Genomic DNA, 16,442 nt, shown 5'->3' with positions numbered 1-16,442 from the left:
ATCCCCTGCTGACAAACTTCCCGGTCAGGTCCCTCGGCGCACACCCTCAACCTCCTGAAGGACCAATTCTGACTGGTCCTCCTGCAAACCCCACTTCTGATGTAAGGCTTCCCATAATTACTGCCTATGACCTGACATCTACTCCAGAACTGGCCTTTAACCCCAAGAACACCACACTTCAAGAAGCCACGTCCAGTAAACTCTGGCCACAAGAAATCAGCTAGTCCCCCACCCCGCCGCCCAAATTCCCGGACTCACCACATGCAAGCTGAGCCCAGTCAAACAGCCCCAGATTCAGGCACTCTGGGCCTCCGGGTCTTGCTCACCTCTAGTCAGCCAGCTGCCCACCCCCGCATCTGTGCGCGCAGTTCACACACAGTCTGGGGGATAAATGAAATTTGTGAATACAGTTTGACAAATCCTGGCAGCCAAGTGACTGACAGCAGTTTTCATACTGAGCCCTGCAGGGCTGGAGCAATTACGCCCTATCAGGATGATATTAGAAAGACCTCTTAATAATGCAGCTGGTGGCTCCAAGAGTGGTGTCCTTGTCCGACAAGGCCCTGCTCCTCCCACCCAATCGGAATGGCAGCTTGCCAGCCTCATGGTGCCTGTGTCACCCTGCAACCTACAGCATGAGAGCTGAGCAGGCTCCAGCAGGAGGTCCAGCAGGCCCGAGGCCATGAGACCAAGGGTACCTGCCCTTCTGAGTCCAGCTGGCCTTACAAAGCATTTAGGATGAATGCAACAGTCCTGAAAAATCCATCCCCAAGAGCTCCTGACTTGCTTCCTACACAAGTTACTGGCCCAGGCACCTTAACACACCCATTCCTCCCTAAAACCCCGTTCTGGAGAGATCACGATAATAATAACTACATTTATCTGATGCTGTGCCAGGAGTTTCACATATGCCGTCTTATTAGGTATCATTATCCCTATTTTGGATGTCAGAGTCTTAAGAAACTTCTCCTGGGTGACAGAAGCAATGAGTGGCAAAGCTAGGATCCAAACCCTGAGCAATCTGATCCGAGACGCGTGTTTCTCTCTCCACGTGACACTGTAGGCATCCTTTTCCCAGATCAACGTGGCTCAAAAGTTCCCTGCACAGCTTGCTCGTACCTGCCGGCACTGCCTTCCCTGGGGGCCCCTCACCCCTGATTGTCAGTGTCATTACATTAGGCTTCTTTTCACTCCGATTCCTGTTATGTCATCTCAGCCTGGCATTATAGAGCGGCCCCATCATAAACATCAGCTTGATTACAAGCAGAGACTGTTGCTTCTAATAAATAAGCATGTGTAATGCATACAAAGAGAGAAAGAGACACCTCTATATTTTCAGTTTTGTAAAGACAAATCGCCTCGATTGTTTAATCAATAAAAATGCCTCTCTAACTCCTACTGTTATTACAAAGCAATTTCAGACAGAGTGAGAAAGAAGCATCACATCTGTATTCCTGTCAGGGCAGACAGGGTCTGATTAGGCCGATGGATGAAGGATCAGACCAACGCCAGTCCACTGAAGGCTTGGATCTGAACCCCCTGGTTACCAGGACCAGGGCCCCCCTGCTCCTGCAGTGGAGGAGGCAGAAGCAGGAGCCTCAGTCTCCAGCACACACCTGGCATGAAAGGCCAATGCAGAGAGATCCCTCTAAACTGCAGGACTTGATCTCATCAGGGATTCCTAGGGACAGACACACTCTCCAGGTCAGAGGCAGGGAACTCTGTGGGGCCAGAGGGAGGGAAGACTAGACAGACAGGCCCTCGTCCTGAATGGGTCACGGTGACCCCTCTTCCCAGTCCAACATGCTCAGCCTCAAATGTGCTGCTCACGGAGTGAGCTGGCACTGAGCAGAGCCTCCGCCTGGTCTCCCTGCCCCCTAAATCACACGGAGGCCTTGTGGGCCGTCCAGAATACATGGCAGAGGGAGGAAGGAAGCAAGGACTCCTCCCTCACAGAAAACTTGTCATCGATCCCCTAGGACCTACATGAGAAGGTCCAAACTCCTTTCTTGAAACACAGGCCCCTCCTGAACCAGCCCTGCCTTCTCTTCAGTTTGGGTTTGAACACCTGGTTGGGCAACAATGCCATATGGCAAGATGGGGAACCTTGGAGAAATGCAAGTTTGGGAGTCCAGAGACCAAAGTTGCAGTCTAGAGAAGCTCGTGTGTCATAAAAGCACCTGTCAAGGACGCGTCTTTTCTCCCCATCCAGACACCTTCTCTCCAGCTGTCCAAACTCTTTGCTGCATGCACGTGAGCCTCTGTATATTCTGGTTGTTGCCTTAAAATACCATTTCCCAGGTTCTCTCTTGTGAACACCTCGTCATCCTTTGAGACCCACTCAACTGAATTCCCCGCGGGTCTGCCCGTGTCCTCCTGCCTGCAACTCCGTGCTGCATGCAACACGTGGCGCTCCGCAGTCCATGCACACATTGTCTCTACGTGCCACGGCTTACAAGATGTGTATCCAGCCTTTACCTCCTGACCTCCAGACTCATGCGTCCAGCTGTGTCCTTGACAGTTACTTCTATGCCACACAGGCATCTCCAAAAAGTAACTTTGCACTCTCAACCCCATCTCACACCTAAGGTTCCTCCTCCATCTTACAACATGGTGCCCTGACCCAAGCAGATGCCCAAACTGAAACTGAGGGTCACTCCTATATGTGTGGTGTGTGTGTGGGTGTGTGTGTGTGTTGCTGGGAATGAAGCCCAGGGCCTTGTGCATTCTAGACAAGGGCTCTACCACTGAGCCAAGCCCCAGCCCCTACTGTCACTCTTAATTCTGCATTCTCCTTCATACATACAAACACAAGTCCTGTCAATGCTATCTCCAAACCTATCCAACGTGAAAACGATTCAACGGAGGGAAGATAGACATTTTAATAAATGATGCCAAATCAACTGTATACGCTTTTGTAAAAAAATTTAATTTAATTTAATTTAATTTAATTTAAAAAGAACCTTAGCCCATACCTCTCACCATAAATAAAAGTAACTCAAAATGGGTCAGAGCATAAAATCTGAAATTATAAAACTTCTTGGGGAAAACATTTGTGATTTCAGATTAGGCAATGAGTACTTAGATATAATGCCAAAAGCACAATCCGTTAAAGAAAATTTGATAAATTAAGACTTTATTGAAACTAACTCTGTTCCTCCAAAGGTACTGTTAAGAGGATGAAAAGAGGGCTGGGGTTGTGGATCAGAGGTAGAGCACTTGCCTAGCTCACGTGAGGCACTGGGTGCGATCCTCAGCACCACATTAAAAAATAAATACATATGTAAATAAACAAAATAAAGGTATGGTGAAAAAAAAAAAGAGGATGAAAAGAGACTAAAAGGATTGAAAATAAGGTTTCAAAGAGGGATTTGGGTATCAATGTCACTAGCAGTATTATTCCCAATAACCAAAAGGTAAAAGCAGCCCAATGTCCATCCATAGATGAAAACACAGAATGTGGTCTATCCATACAGTGGAATATTATTCAGTCCCAAAAAGGAAGAAAATTCTGACACATGCTACAACGTGGGTGAACCTGAGGATATTAGGCAAAGTGAAATCACAAAGGGCAAATACTGTATGATTCCACTTATATAAGGTACCCAGAGAAGTCAAATTCATGAGACAGAGAACACTGATGTTTTTCAGGAACTGAGGGGAAGAGGGAATGGAGAGCTACTGTTTAATGGGTAGTTTCAGTTTTGCAAGATGAAAAAGTTCTCAAGATCAACCCTGAATGTGAATGTGATAACACTGTTGAACTGTAACTTAAAAATGGTTGTGATGGTAAGTTTTAAGTTACATGTATTTTTTTACAATTAAAAAAACTAGAAAATCTGGACCATCAAAATGAGATTTTCAAAGACTCTGTCTTCTAGAACTATTCTCTGATGAAAAGGACAGCCTGTGATCCAAGAATTGTGTGTTTTAATCTTTGCTCTATTCTCATGAATATAGAGAAAAGAAGGAGAGGGAGAAAGGGGGCGAGGTGGTTGGGTGGGCAGAGAGAAGGCAAGCCATAGACGGAGGAAAAATATTTACAAATCACACATCAGTTGAAGGACTTGTATTCAGAATATACAAAGAACTCTCAAAACTCAATAAAAAGAAAAGCAACAACCAACACAAAAATGTTCAAAAGCCTTAAATAGATCCATCAAAGATAATCATAGAGATTGCAAATGAACAGAAGAAAAGATACATCCTTAGCTCTTAGGGAAATGCAATTAAAATCACAATGAGATGCCTCTGTATCCCCAGGCCCAAACAAACAAACAAACAAAAAACAGAGAGAAAAAAAAATTTTTTTTCAGGTGTTTTTTAAAGGACAACATTACGTGCTAGTGAGGATGCAGAGCAACCGGAACTCCAGACATTGCTGGTGGGAATGCAAAATAGCACACCCACTCTGAAACACAGCTTGGCAGTTCCATATAGAGTGGACATATGCTCACCATGTGACCCAGCGATCCCAGAGAAACGAAAACTTACATTCAGGCAATAACCTATACTTGAATGCGTACAGGAGCCTTATTTAAAATTGCCAAAGAATTGAAAACAACCCCATGTCCCTCGAGTGGTGAATGAATAACCTGGTGTTTCCCTACGATGACATGCTCTCCGGCAGTAAAAAGAGTGAAGTGCTGATAAATGCAGCAACATGGAGGAATCTCAGATGCCTTGTGCTGAGTTCTGAAGCCAGACTCAAAAATCTACATACCGCATGGTTCCGTTATATGCCATTCTGGAAAAGGCATGCCCACAGGAACAGAAAAGGATCCGTGGGTGCCCAGGGTGGGAGTCGGGGCAACTGCTAACTACAGGGGACCTGGGGTGGTAGGGATGTTCCATATCTTGATGGTAGTGGTGGCTTCATGGCTTACTAGTTTACCAGAAGTCAGGGAATTCACACTAGACAGAGCGAGCTTCACCGTGTGTGAAGCGCACCTTGGTGACAGCTGGCAGACGCACGGACGGGGAGCTGCCCACTCAGATCTGCTGCCTCCAGGGCCACACTCTGTCCTAGCCGCCGCCAGCTCTCACCCAGCCTACGGCAACTCCGCGCTTCTTAACATCGCCTCCCCTACAGTTTATTCTTAAAAAGCTGTCAAAATTACTTTTTTCAAACATAAATCACACTATGTCACTCCCCTGCCTAACTCCTCCAAAGTCTTCTCATCTCATTTTAGAATAAAATCCGACTCCTTCCCTGGCACACAAAGTCAAGCCCACCTCCCAGACCTCATCTCACCCAGCCGGCCTCGGTCCCCTACGATCAGCCACCCTGGCACCCACCTGTTCTCCCCAACACACCAGGGTGTCCCCACCTTGAGGATTTTGCTCCTACCTCTTTCCCTGTGCCTGAGAGGCCCTGCCCTGATCTGTGTGTGACTGGTTCCTTCTTAACTATCCCCACCTGACATAAATGTGATCTCCCCACAAAGTCCCATCATTCCAATCCCCTGTCCATCATCCTGGATTTGCATTCTGTACTGGCACTAAGCACTTCCTTATTTACCACTGGTCGTCCCTGCCCCAACCCCTCAGCACCACCATGCACCCTTATTCACTGCTTTGTCCTCAGTACCAGGGCAAGACCTGGCATACAGTAGGTGCTCAGAAAATACTTGAACAAGACAGGAACCTTCAGGCAGTAGTCTGCCTCCAAGCCTTCCTGGGCACTCCTTGAGGGGAGAGGTCACATAGATGTGCAGGAAGCATGCAGGGGGCACTGGGACATAGTGGACTGGCCAGCTCGGCTGACCCTCAGCCCTGTGGCACTCCCAGCTCCCAGGCCCGCTCTCGGGGCTGCTGCTGAATGCCTGCTGGGATTCAGAACACAATTTCCCAGAGTGGTACCAAATGCCAACACGTGTCTGCCGTGGCACGAAGCATCTCTGTGTCCCCCTTGACAGGAAGGAGGAGACAACACATTGACTCGTTGGACCCAGTATGTTCTAGACACTCTGACAGTGCTGTGTCATTTAACACCTGTCATGAGCTGTGATGTGAGTGGTAGTACCCTCATTTGGGGAGGGGGACAGCCTTTTGGAGTCCACACCTAGGGGCTATTTCCCTTGCATGCCTTGGAGCAGCACTAAATCCCACCTTCTCTTCATCTCAGCCCCGAGTGGAGGGCAGAGCAGAGAGCCCCAGAGCATCTACTGCTGTTGCAACATCAGATTCCTCTTTCCTATCCCTGAGATGTACCAATTCTGTTCCTCCGTTTTCTCATTTCTGTGACTAATGGACACAGCAGAGATCAACCAGGACCAAACAGCCAGCCCTGGGGGTAAGGAGGGAAGGGACCCTTCTCTTCCTCTCCCTGTCCCCATCTTCTGCGTCCACCTTGCCACCCGCCCTTACTCTCTCTCCATTCATCTTTATTCCTGTCTCAGGCCTACAAACACCCACACCTACGCTCATGCCTGCAGGCCCACACGGCCACCACCCCTTTTCCAATTCACTTCTTTCAACTCACTCTGCTGAACGGACTGGACCCTGCCAGATCAAGGCTCTGGGAAAACCCCTGCAGGGGATCAAGAGTATGGAAAGGAAGTCCAGGTCGTGGCTATGACCCTGGACTGGGCGGTCTGTGCCTGGCACAGAGGCTGTGCTGCCTGGACCCTGCTCAGAAACACCAATCATCATTAAACCCTCAGCAGGCTGAGCCCCCACCAGGCAGCTGCACCTGCACTGGAGCCTCAGGGAAGGAGGGAGGAAGGTGGCTTCTGCCCAGCAGGGCGCTGGGCTAACTCTGTGGCAGCCTGGTGGTGTGACAGGGGAGGGCTTCAGGCAGGAGGCTAAGGACTGGTATAGTCTCGTGTCTGGCTTTTCCTAGCTAATAGGCAATGTGACTCGGTGATCCCCTGGTTCTCTAAATTAGCCACATTTTATAATCCCCCTACCTGGCAGGAAATGTCCCATTAAATCTTAATGATCTGCCTTCTAGAAGCTCCCAGCCCTTGTCCCCTGGAGGACACCTGGTCCTGGATGATCAGGTTGAGATGCTAGAGAGGCAAAGAGAAAGCTCAATGCACAGGCGAGCACGTCTGGCCTGTGCTCCCGTCCATCTTTCCCGGGGCAAATGCCTTCAGAACTGGAAGTAAGAAGCCCCTTCTAAACCAAAAGATCTCCATCATCCCCTTCTGCACTTCCCAGAGGACTCCTGCCCGGGCACCCTTCCTCAGGCTGCTGTCTACTCAGTCCTCTGCAAATCATCCACTCCTCCCCACCCCAGCCTACTGCAGCCACAGGCTCCAATCACATGTCCTTGGGGACAGTCCTGTACCCTGCCCCATCTCTACGCACATAAACTTAGGCTAGGGGAGAAAGCTTTCCTTAAAAGAAAGATGTCATGTGACCTTCAGGATTATTCAAATATTAACCACCTGGATAAACAGTTTTCCTGTATTCTCATTATCACCTCTCTGGCTGAAGCTAAAGTGCAATACTTCTCTTTTATATCCAGCGTAGAAGATGTTTCTGGTGACTCCTGGGGAGAGGGGAAAGATGAAAGGAAGGGAAGAGGGACTGAACTTGCAGTTCCCCACCCACCTCCAGCAGGAACTATGGTAAGACCTTGACCAGAAGACAGGAGGTCATAGGACCCAAACAACAGCCGACTTGACAGTGGCCCAGCACCAGCTGGTGTTCCCAGAGAGGTTTTGCCAGGCATGGTGGCACATGCCTGTAATCCCAGAGAGTCCAGAAAGCCAAGGCAGGAAGATGGCAAGTTTAAGGCCAGCCTGGGCAACTTAGCAAGACTCTGTTTCAAAACAAAAAATAAAAAGGGTTGGGGATGTAACTCAGTGGTAGAACACCCCTGGTTCAATCCCCAGTACACCCCCCCCACACACACACACACACAAATTCATTCAGCGTGGCCTTGGGCCCTCTCAAGAGGCACCTTATTTGCTCCTGACCAGGGTGGCTGTCCATTAGAGCTATAAACAGACTACCTCTTCATTGATTTTGGATTAAGCCTTGCACATTCTTGGCTGAACCCTTTCTTCCTGTCTTCTTTCTTTCTCATCTCTATTGCCTGGGGTCTCCACCTGTCCAGGTCGTGAGAAAGCTAAGCCTACTTTCTCCACCCCTAGCCAGCCAAAGGTCTCCACTACCAGGGAAGGGAGCAGACAGCAGAAGCCCCAGTCTTTCTCAAGTCCAGTCTCACCCAGCAAAGACAAATCTATCACCAACTTCCATTACTGCAACTAATTTTAAAGTTATTATTTGGGATTCTTAAGATGTCAACAATGAGGAATCCTATTGTCCCACTAATTAATTCGGCAATCTCCCTGAAATAATAGGAGCTGTAATTGTAATTCCAAACTCACCCTTCGACCACTGGAATCGACTAATTAAACAACAATCAGCCAGCACTGGGCTTTCACGGGGAAGATGGACTATTTCTTTTTAGAGCTGCAATTAGGCGACACATTTAATAATCAGAATGAAATACAAATTTACCCAGGAGCCCAGTAAATTATGGCCATTCATACTTTGTTTTCCTGTTGTCTCCTCCCAGTAAATAAAAGGGGCTGTGTCTCCCAGCTGCACCAGAATGAAGCTGTCTGAGTCGCTTGGGTGCCACCTCTTGGGTCCCTCCCTACACCAGGGGGCTTCCTGCTCCTGGGTTCCTAAGCACAAGGTGAAGGGAGGAGCTGCTGGTGGCACACTTTGTACTGCTGAAGTCTGCAGGGACACCCAGCAGGATGTCAGGGCAGCCTGTGGTTTCTGGAGGGAGAATGGTAGAGGTCAGGAAAGCAGGAGCCATGTCTCCGCTTGTACCTGGGTAGGTGTGTGAGGCTCCCACCGCAAGCCCAGCCACAATCTCACCAGCACACCCCACTCAGCTGCAGCAACACCCGGCTAGATGCACTGAGGAGAGCACCCCCTTGCATTGCCTGCACAACATGTTCCATTTGGGGAGGAGGGCCAGATAGGGTGGAGGCACCCACAGGCCAGAGGGAGGAGGAGGAGAAACAGGCTGATGAGGTCCAGGAGGAGCCACTGAATACGTGTGAAATTACGTCTGGTAAATGGCAGGGTTGGGCAAGGAGAGAGGAGGAGTGGCATGGGGGATAAGAGGTGCCATCAGCCTACCACAGGCTGAACGGGGGCAAAGGGGGGACATGCACTCTTCAGAATTTGCCAGAATGCTCATGTCCTCCAAAGAGGGAGAGAGGGTACCCACACTGATATGCAGAACTGAACCACCTCTACTGGCCTCCCTGAGAGATTGTGGACATGGCAGGATCTGGAAGCTTCAAAGGCTGTGGAGCACGGCACACCCATTCGCTCTGTCCAAAACTTGGAGAGGACAAAGCAGGTATTATTTTACCAAAATATGTCAAGAGCTTTAGGGGAAATTCAAGTGAAGGGATTTCTTTGTGGATGTCATCTGTAGCCCCCCCACACACACACACCCTCAATGCTGGATGTTCCCTGAGGTCAGGGACTCCTTCCCCATCACTCTGTGCAGACCTAGGCACATAGTAGTTACTCAATAAACACTAGTGAAACAGAGGTGCCTGGTTTTCGGACACTCTCTGCTCAATAGGTCCTTTGGAGAGGCCCAGAAGAAAGTCCTCCATATAGACTGGTGGATGAAGTACACCCACAGAGGCCAAGTGATGCCCTAAGAGTACTCATCAACCCATTCAGAAACATGGATTCAGCATCGATTCCATGTTGCCCATGTGCTGGACAACTGAGGGACCAATGGTGGGCAAGATGGGCATAGGCCCTAAAGCTTGCAGTCTTGGGGAAGAGTGACAGGGAGGGAAAGCAAGAAATGCAGTGACCAGGAGGTGGAGGGAGCAACGCTTGGAACTGGAACCTAAAGAATGAACAGGAGCGAGCCAGGGCCTCCGTCTCCTCATCTGCAAAAAGGAGTCATGATTGCCTGCTCACAGGGTTGCTGTGAGGATCAAGTGAGGTCATGTGCAGCGGCCCCTGATGTGTGGCAAGCACTGATGACATATCACTGTCATTATCACCCTCCATCATACCCTCCTTGGGGAAAGACCTAAAATCAAGGAAGTCGACCAGCCCAGCAACTGGGTCTTGGACAGCTGTGCCCAGCACTGTGGCCTGCCCACTCGGGCCCAATCACCTAGCAGATATGGAGTCCCTGCACGGGGTAGGGTGTGCATGGGACAGGGAAGAGACACATGACTGTTCTTTAGAAGCTTATGGTAAGGCTGGAGAGAAGACAGGACAGGCACTAACTTCATACTGGACAATCCATCCCTGAGGCACTGGTGTTGGCTCTGGGGCCATAGCATTTGTCCAGGAAGCTCTCAAATGCTCTAAGGCCCTTCCGGGGTAGCCTAGCCGGGGAGTAGGTGAGATGAGTTAGCAGGAGCTTCAGGGCTTTGCCATCAGCCTGGCTCCAGTCAGGTCCCACTGAAGCCTCAACTGTGGGGAGGACCCAGGACAGCACTCATTTAGCTGTAAAGCCCAGCTACCTCCAAATACCAGGGGCTAGAATGTGTCCCTGAGCCCCAGCTCTAGGCCTCTGTGGCTTCCTGGCTTCTCATCCAGGCCCAGCCATACACTGTCTATGGCCACTCCCAGTCCCAGGCTCACCCCACTCCTCCATCCGTTCCTAGTTTGTCCCATTTGACTTGCCAGTCCTCTTGTACACTTGCTCCGTGACCATTCTGGGTCCCAGGTGCTCCTTTTCTGACCTCCCATCCTCCCGTTCACCTCCTCCTCCCACTCAGGGAGACAAAGTTTGAGCTGGATTTCAAAAGACCCACAGGAGGCACTGGAGAAAGCAGAACGGAGGCCCAGGTCCTCAGCAGCATGGGGTCAGGAATGGAGGTACAGGGAGGCCTGGACTAATGGGGTATCTCCCTGTTCCCTTCTCAATTTCTCAGCAGCCAAGTGCCAAGGGTTTTGTCATGGTGCCCCAGCTCCAGGATACTGTAAACAATCTGAGCATCCTCCGCCTCACATTCAAGGGGAAGTTCTCACACAAATGACTCAAGATTTATATCCTGATGACAATGGCAGGATTAGCTTTATTGACAAAGCATCACCATCATCAACAACAAACATTTATGGGGCTCTCCCTCTGCAAATTCCGCTTGTCCTTCAACCTAAGCAGTACAATACCCAGGACACTGTATTGAACAGCCAAACCAACCTGGATTATGGCTTTGGGGTAATTACAAGCCACAAGAGATCACTGCTTTAAATACACTCTAGATTCCACAAACTGAAAGACACTGTGACTTTCTAACACCTAGAACTTTATTAGATCAATAGTTGACTGAAGGAATGAATGAACGGATAGATGGAGGGAGGGAGTCAAGTCACCCCTTGATGGCTTCAGGCCTGATTATCTAATTTATGGATTACTGAGGCCCCTTGCTTTTCCATCTTCTTGCAGAACGTTTAATGGCCTTACTGGGGTCATTTTGTTACTAATTTGTACCTCAATCAGAAGAGCGAGGGAGCAGAGGAAATGAAAAGGGGAAAGATGCAAATCAGTCACTGCTGTCCCCTTCACTAGCTCCCGGAGAGGGTTTAGTGGGTAAGAAAGATTGAAACTAATGGCTGAAGCAGGGCTTGGGAATTATCTGTGGCTTTTATTTATGCATGACTTTTGGCATGCACTGCCATCTTGCTCCACTCTGCCTGGAAAACTTCCCAAGGAAGACAATGCTTTAGGAAGTGACTGAAAGAGGGGAGGCAGCGAGGACCCAGGGAAGAGGAGGAGGCAGCCTCGACAAAGCAAGTCAGGCAAATCCTCCTACACACAGCCTGTGAAGGAAGAAGGCTCTCACCCCAACGAGCTTGGGGAACTGCAAGGCACCTCAGGGGACCTTCTACCTGACCACTGCTCCCCGAACCACTTAACCCAAGCCTACATTTTCCTAGGGAAGGGCCATCGGACATGTTGTAGAAGAGATGTTGTAAGGGATGTGGTTAGGCCCTCCCTCTGGTCCCCAGGTCACCCTGCCTAGCTCCCATCCACCATGTACAGACACCACTACACCCAGCCTCCTTTGAGTCAGAATTCACAAGAGTGAAGTCAAAATTCCTCCCAGCCTCCTGTGAGTCCCCCTTGACACTCCTGCTTCCTGATTAAGGACCCTCCTCGTCTCCCTGTGACTGACACTAAAAGGTTGCAGAAAGCCACTCTTCCCTCCCCCAAATCAAAACTCAACAAAAAAAATCTCTGACATTCACAAGACAATATCCATCTGGGGATGTAGCTCAGCAGTCGAGCACTTAGATTCCAACCCCAGTCCCGCAAAAAAAAAAAAAAAAAAAAAAAAAAAAAAAGGAAGGAAGGAAGAAATGGGAGGATGAATGAGAAAAGAGGAGACTTAATGTTGGACAAAATAATAAACACCATAAAGCCTTAGTTTTCTGACCTACAGAATGGGAATGATCACATCTATTCCAACCCCAGAGTGGTAATCAAGATTAAGTCAGATAATGGGGAAAGGCAGTTTGGTAAACTGGAAAGACTCTCACATGAGAAGTTTTATCATTAACATTAATGATAATTTTTACAATTAGCAAACTAGAAGGAGATCCTCAAGGGGCAGGAAACCAATGCACTGAAACTAAAAGCCTGCCCCAGGTCCCCCTATTACCACGGTGCCTGCCTGGTCTATCGTCCTACTTGGGAAGTGCTGCTGCCCCCCCGCCCCCCCCCCACTCCCCCCGCCCAGCCGCAGAGGCCCTCGGCACAGATCCTGGTGCCTCAGGCAGGCAAAGGGCTCTAAACACCTGTGCCACTTCCCCTTCCGAGAATCCAATCGCCCGCTAGTGCACCTCAGTTCCTTTCGTCAGAATTGCAACAGCCTTTGTTCTTATTGGATTGTAGAATGAATCACTTGAAAAATATTTTGGGGCACATTATAGAGGCAATAACATAAAAGTACCTGGAAAATGGCTCTGTTTTGTTTTCCACTTTGCAAACCCACACTGGAGCCTGGGGTTGTGTTACATTTTTTTGTCTTTTTTTAACAGAAATGTTTTGCTCATTTCCTCTCCATGCTGGGAAAAGGGACATGTGAATCACTTCTGGGTGGGGAGAGAAACTCCTCAAAGGGTCCAGCTTTGTCCTTGGCAGGAAGGATTTAGTGAGAACAGAGGTGAGACCTACATGTCTACCTTCAAATCTGGGAGAGTGCATGGAAAAGGGATGGAATATATCTTAGTCTCCACTGAGGACAGAAATGAAGAAAATGGCCTCAGTAAGAATTTAGGCAGGATACCAGAAGGAACTGTCTTATTGTAAGGGAATACATGTGACTGTGTCCCCTGAAAAGGCTGTCTTTGTTGAAGATTTTTGGGATATTTTCAATTCATTCCTCCCTTGGACAGACCAATAGGATAGGTGATTTTTTTAAAAGCCCAACAGTGTGACATGTTAGTCACACAAGACTAGGAATCACACTCTTCCTATTGACATCAGATACCCACTTGCTGCATAAGGCCATGCATAAGTATCCTTGAAGAGCATATGGGCTTCCCAATGTGGCCAGGAATGTCCCTCTGTCCTGGAAGCCACCATTTACTCACTCCCATTTCCCTGCTCAGGAAGTGCAGGCCACTCTTTGTTGTCACCCTTTGAGTCCTGCCACTCAAGGCCTCCAACTATGTGTCCATGTGTCTGTTCTAAACCTTAGCTCTGCTCTTTTTTTTTTTTTTTTTTTTTTTTGGTGGCAGGGGGGCTACCAGGGATTGAACTCAAGGATACTCAACCACTGAGACACATCCCCAGCCTTTAGAGACACGGTCTTGCTGAGGCTAGCTTTGAACATGGTCCTCCTGCCTCAGCCTCCTGAGCCACTGGTATTATAGGTGTATAACACCATGTCTGGCTACATCTGCTAACTATAACACAGAAATCACCTTTCCAACCCCGCTCCCATCCTGCTGAGAGTTTTTTGAGTCTTAATTCCAATAGTCAATGCGTGAAAAATGTCAAAGAATAAGGGCTAAGTCTTGTGATAGTTCCCTATAAACTCCCTCTTAGTGGACATCAACTCATTAATTGTTCAACCAGTTATGAATCCATCCCACCTCTTATTAATCAAAGAGTTTTGCAAATTGTTCTAACACTTAGTTATGCATATGCTAAACACCTTCTCTATTCCAACTCTGGAGAGTCCAGATAGTAATATGCTAGCATGACTTAGTCCATGATTAGCTTGCAGTCATCTTAAATTGCCCCTGTTTTAATACCAACATGGACTTATCTGACATCTCAAGCCTCATGTAGTAGGAAGAAATTTGAAGGCTGGAACCCCCTGGATAGGTTGCTTAACTGGGCCCCAGCTACTTCCTCTGAAAAATAAAAAAAAAATATGTTACCTAGATCAGAAGATCTCTTGAAATCCTTTGCAGCTTAAAACCTACAATTTCTTACTAAACAGCCTCTACAAATGAAGCACTTTTTTTTCTTTTTTTCCTTTTCATTCGTCAAATAAAATCTGAAGCCTAGGGTAATAGGCAAAGAACAGACTTTGGAGTCTGAAGGACCAAAGTACAAATCCAGGCTGCCATTTACTTAACCTCTTGGGCTTGGCTCAGATCCTTATCATAGAAATAAGGACACTTACATGCAACGGGGCTAATGCATAGTAAACAGTCATTTTCCTTTTCAGTTTAAGTAACCAGGTCATACCCCAAGCACAGACTGGCCACAGTATCTCAACTTTCTCCTAGACATCCTGTCTTGCTCTTTACTTCCTTTAGGAAAAGATGGCTTGGTCCATCCCTTCCAACTAATGTGCTATTAGTTAAGTTTTCTCATGTGGCCAGATATCACCTCTGAATTCCAAGTGGAAAGAGTTATAGAAAGGAGCCGTGATGGCAGGAATAATTAATGAGACACAGCCTTAGGCCAGACTCCGCATTTCTGCTCCAGTCTCATTAACTCCTGGGCGCTGCCCGTGCAGAAGCGCTCTCCTACCTGTCCCTCCCTGCTCTGCCGCTCTCTGTTGTACCTCTTACTACACTGGATCTGTTAAATGCTTTATATTCCGTTTGCCAACGCAGGGATGATTCAGAACAAGATTGGGTTATTACAAATTCAGGAGGCACTACACACCCGGCTGTCATGTTTCAGTTACCCTTTCTCTCGGTTTAATAAAATTTGCCACACTAATACAAAGCCATCTTTTATCGTTTTCCCTGCAGTTGTAACAACTTGTCCAGCTCCCTCCTGCTAATTAAAGGAGGAGGGGATGCAGCAGCTCATTGGAAAGTGGGTTTCCAGGGAGGCTGTCAATATCTTTGCGGCCACTTAGCTTGGTTCTTATGGTCCTTTAACCACCCGCTCCTCCATGATAGGAGCCCTAATGAGGTCGGCAGCTGGTGGCGACATGGCAGGCATGCCCCGCGTGGCGGCGGCCCGGGCACTTCGGCTCGCTGGTGGGGGGGAGGACACAGCACTCCCCAGGGCCGGGATGACGTGGGCTCTGCAGCCCGTCCTCCCACGCTACCCGGGTAGCGCTGCCTCGGCCCTGACGTGCGTGCGACAGACTCACCGGCAAAGGGTCCCCAACGGAAGAGCGACAGGCCGGGCTGGGAGGTGGGCGATTGGACACGACCCTCGCCCCTGGGCGAAGCAGATAACCGGAAAGGGGAGGCGGTGGGCGAAAAGGAAGAGGGGAGGGGAAGGGAAGAGGAGCTGTAAACAAAGAGCGGCCCTTGTGCGAAGTCCTGAGCTGGGTCCAATCAGCCCGCTTCCGGAAGGCCCACGCGCTGCTCGTCAGCCCACTCGGGCGCCTCGAGGGGCGAGACGGCGAGCAGGGCGCGGTGCGTCCGGGCCCGGTCCATCTGTCCGGCTAATTACCTGCTCCAGCGGCGGCGGCTGCCCTTTAGAGCAGCGGCGCGAGGAGCGGGCGCATTAGCATTCCCAGCGGGCAGCCTCGGCGCGCAGGGGCCGCGCGGGGCCGCGGCCACCGCCAGCCCCGACTGCCAGGGCTGCGGGAAGCCCGGGGGCACCGAGCCCCGGGGCGAGGCAGGGAGCCGCCCCCGTCCTTGTGGGGGGAGGGCGTCCTCCCCCGGGAGGCACCTGTCTCTTCTCCGGGTCCTAAGACCCTTCCCACCCGTGCGCTCCTACCCCATTCCTAGAGGAACGTCGGGCCATCCGGCAGGCCCGGCAAGGTCAAGGCTGAGGCGGGGGAGCTGGGGGGAGGCAGTAGCAGAGCGGACCCCTGATTAGCATGCGGCTGCCGTCGCCTCCTCCCGGCCCCAGCGTGGCCGCCGGGATTCCTGGGCCCTCTCCCCGCGCGCGCACACTAATAAGTTTACAAATGGAAGCCGGTGGCGCCGCTTGCAATAAAAGGCAGAAGATCCGCTCCGGCGCTTCAATGAGAGCATTTTCCCCCCGTAACAAGGGGCTGGATTCAGCTGCCTGGTGCCGTCTGAGCGGGGCGAGTTGCCAGAGTAACGAA

The 16,442-nt window shown here is 49.7% G+C and overlaps 1 protein-coding gene across 7 annotated transcripts in view; it reads right to left on the bottom strand.

Annotated features, from left to right (window-relative positions):
• The window catches only part of GRIK4 (glutamate ionotropic receptor kainate type subunit 4), a 410,374-nt gene that overhangs the window by 347,164 nt on the left and 46,768 nt on the right, over positions 1-16,442 (bottom strand). Inside the window, exon 1 of one of the 7 annotated variants that reach the window (XM_079103142.1) lies at positions 15,839-15,933. The exons of 5 other annotated variants lie outside the window; for them this stretch is intronic. The gene's annotated coding sequence lies outside the window, so the exon portion shown is untranslated. One more of the 7 variants, XM_079103141.1, reaches the window with a different exon arrangement.

This window comes from Sciurus vulgaris (assembly GCF_902686455.1).
Source record: "Sciurus vulgaris genome assembly, chromosome: 11".
Taxonomy (NCBI): Eukaryota; Metazoa; Chordata; class Mammalia; order Rodentia; family Sciuridae; genus Sciurus; species Sciurus vulgaris.
This window is presented reverse-complemented; position numbering and strand designations above follow the sequence as displayed.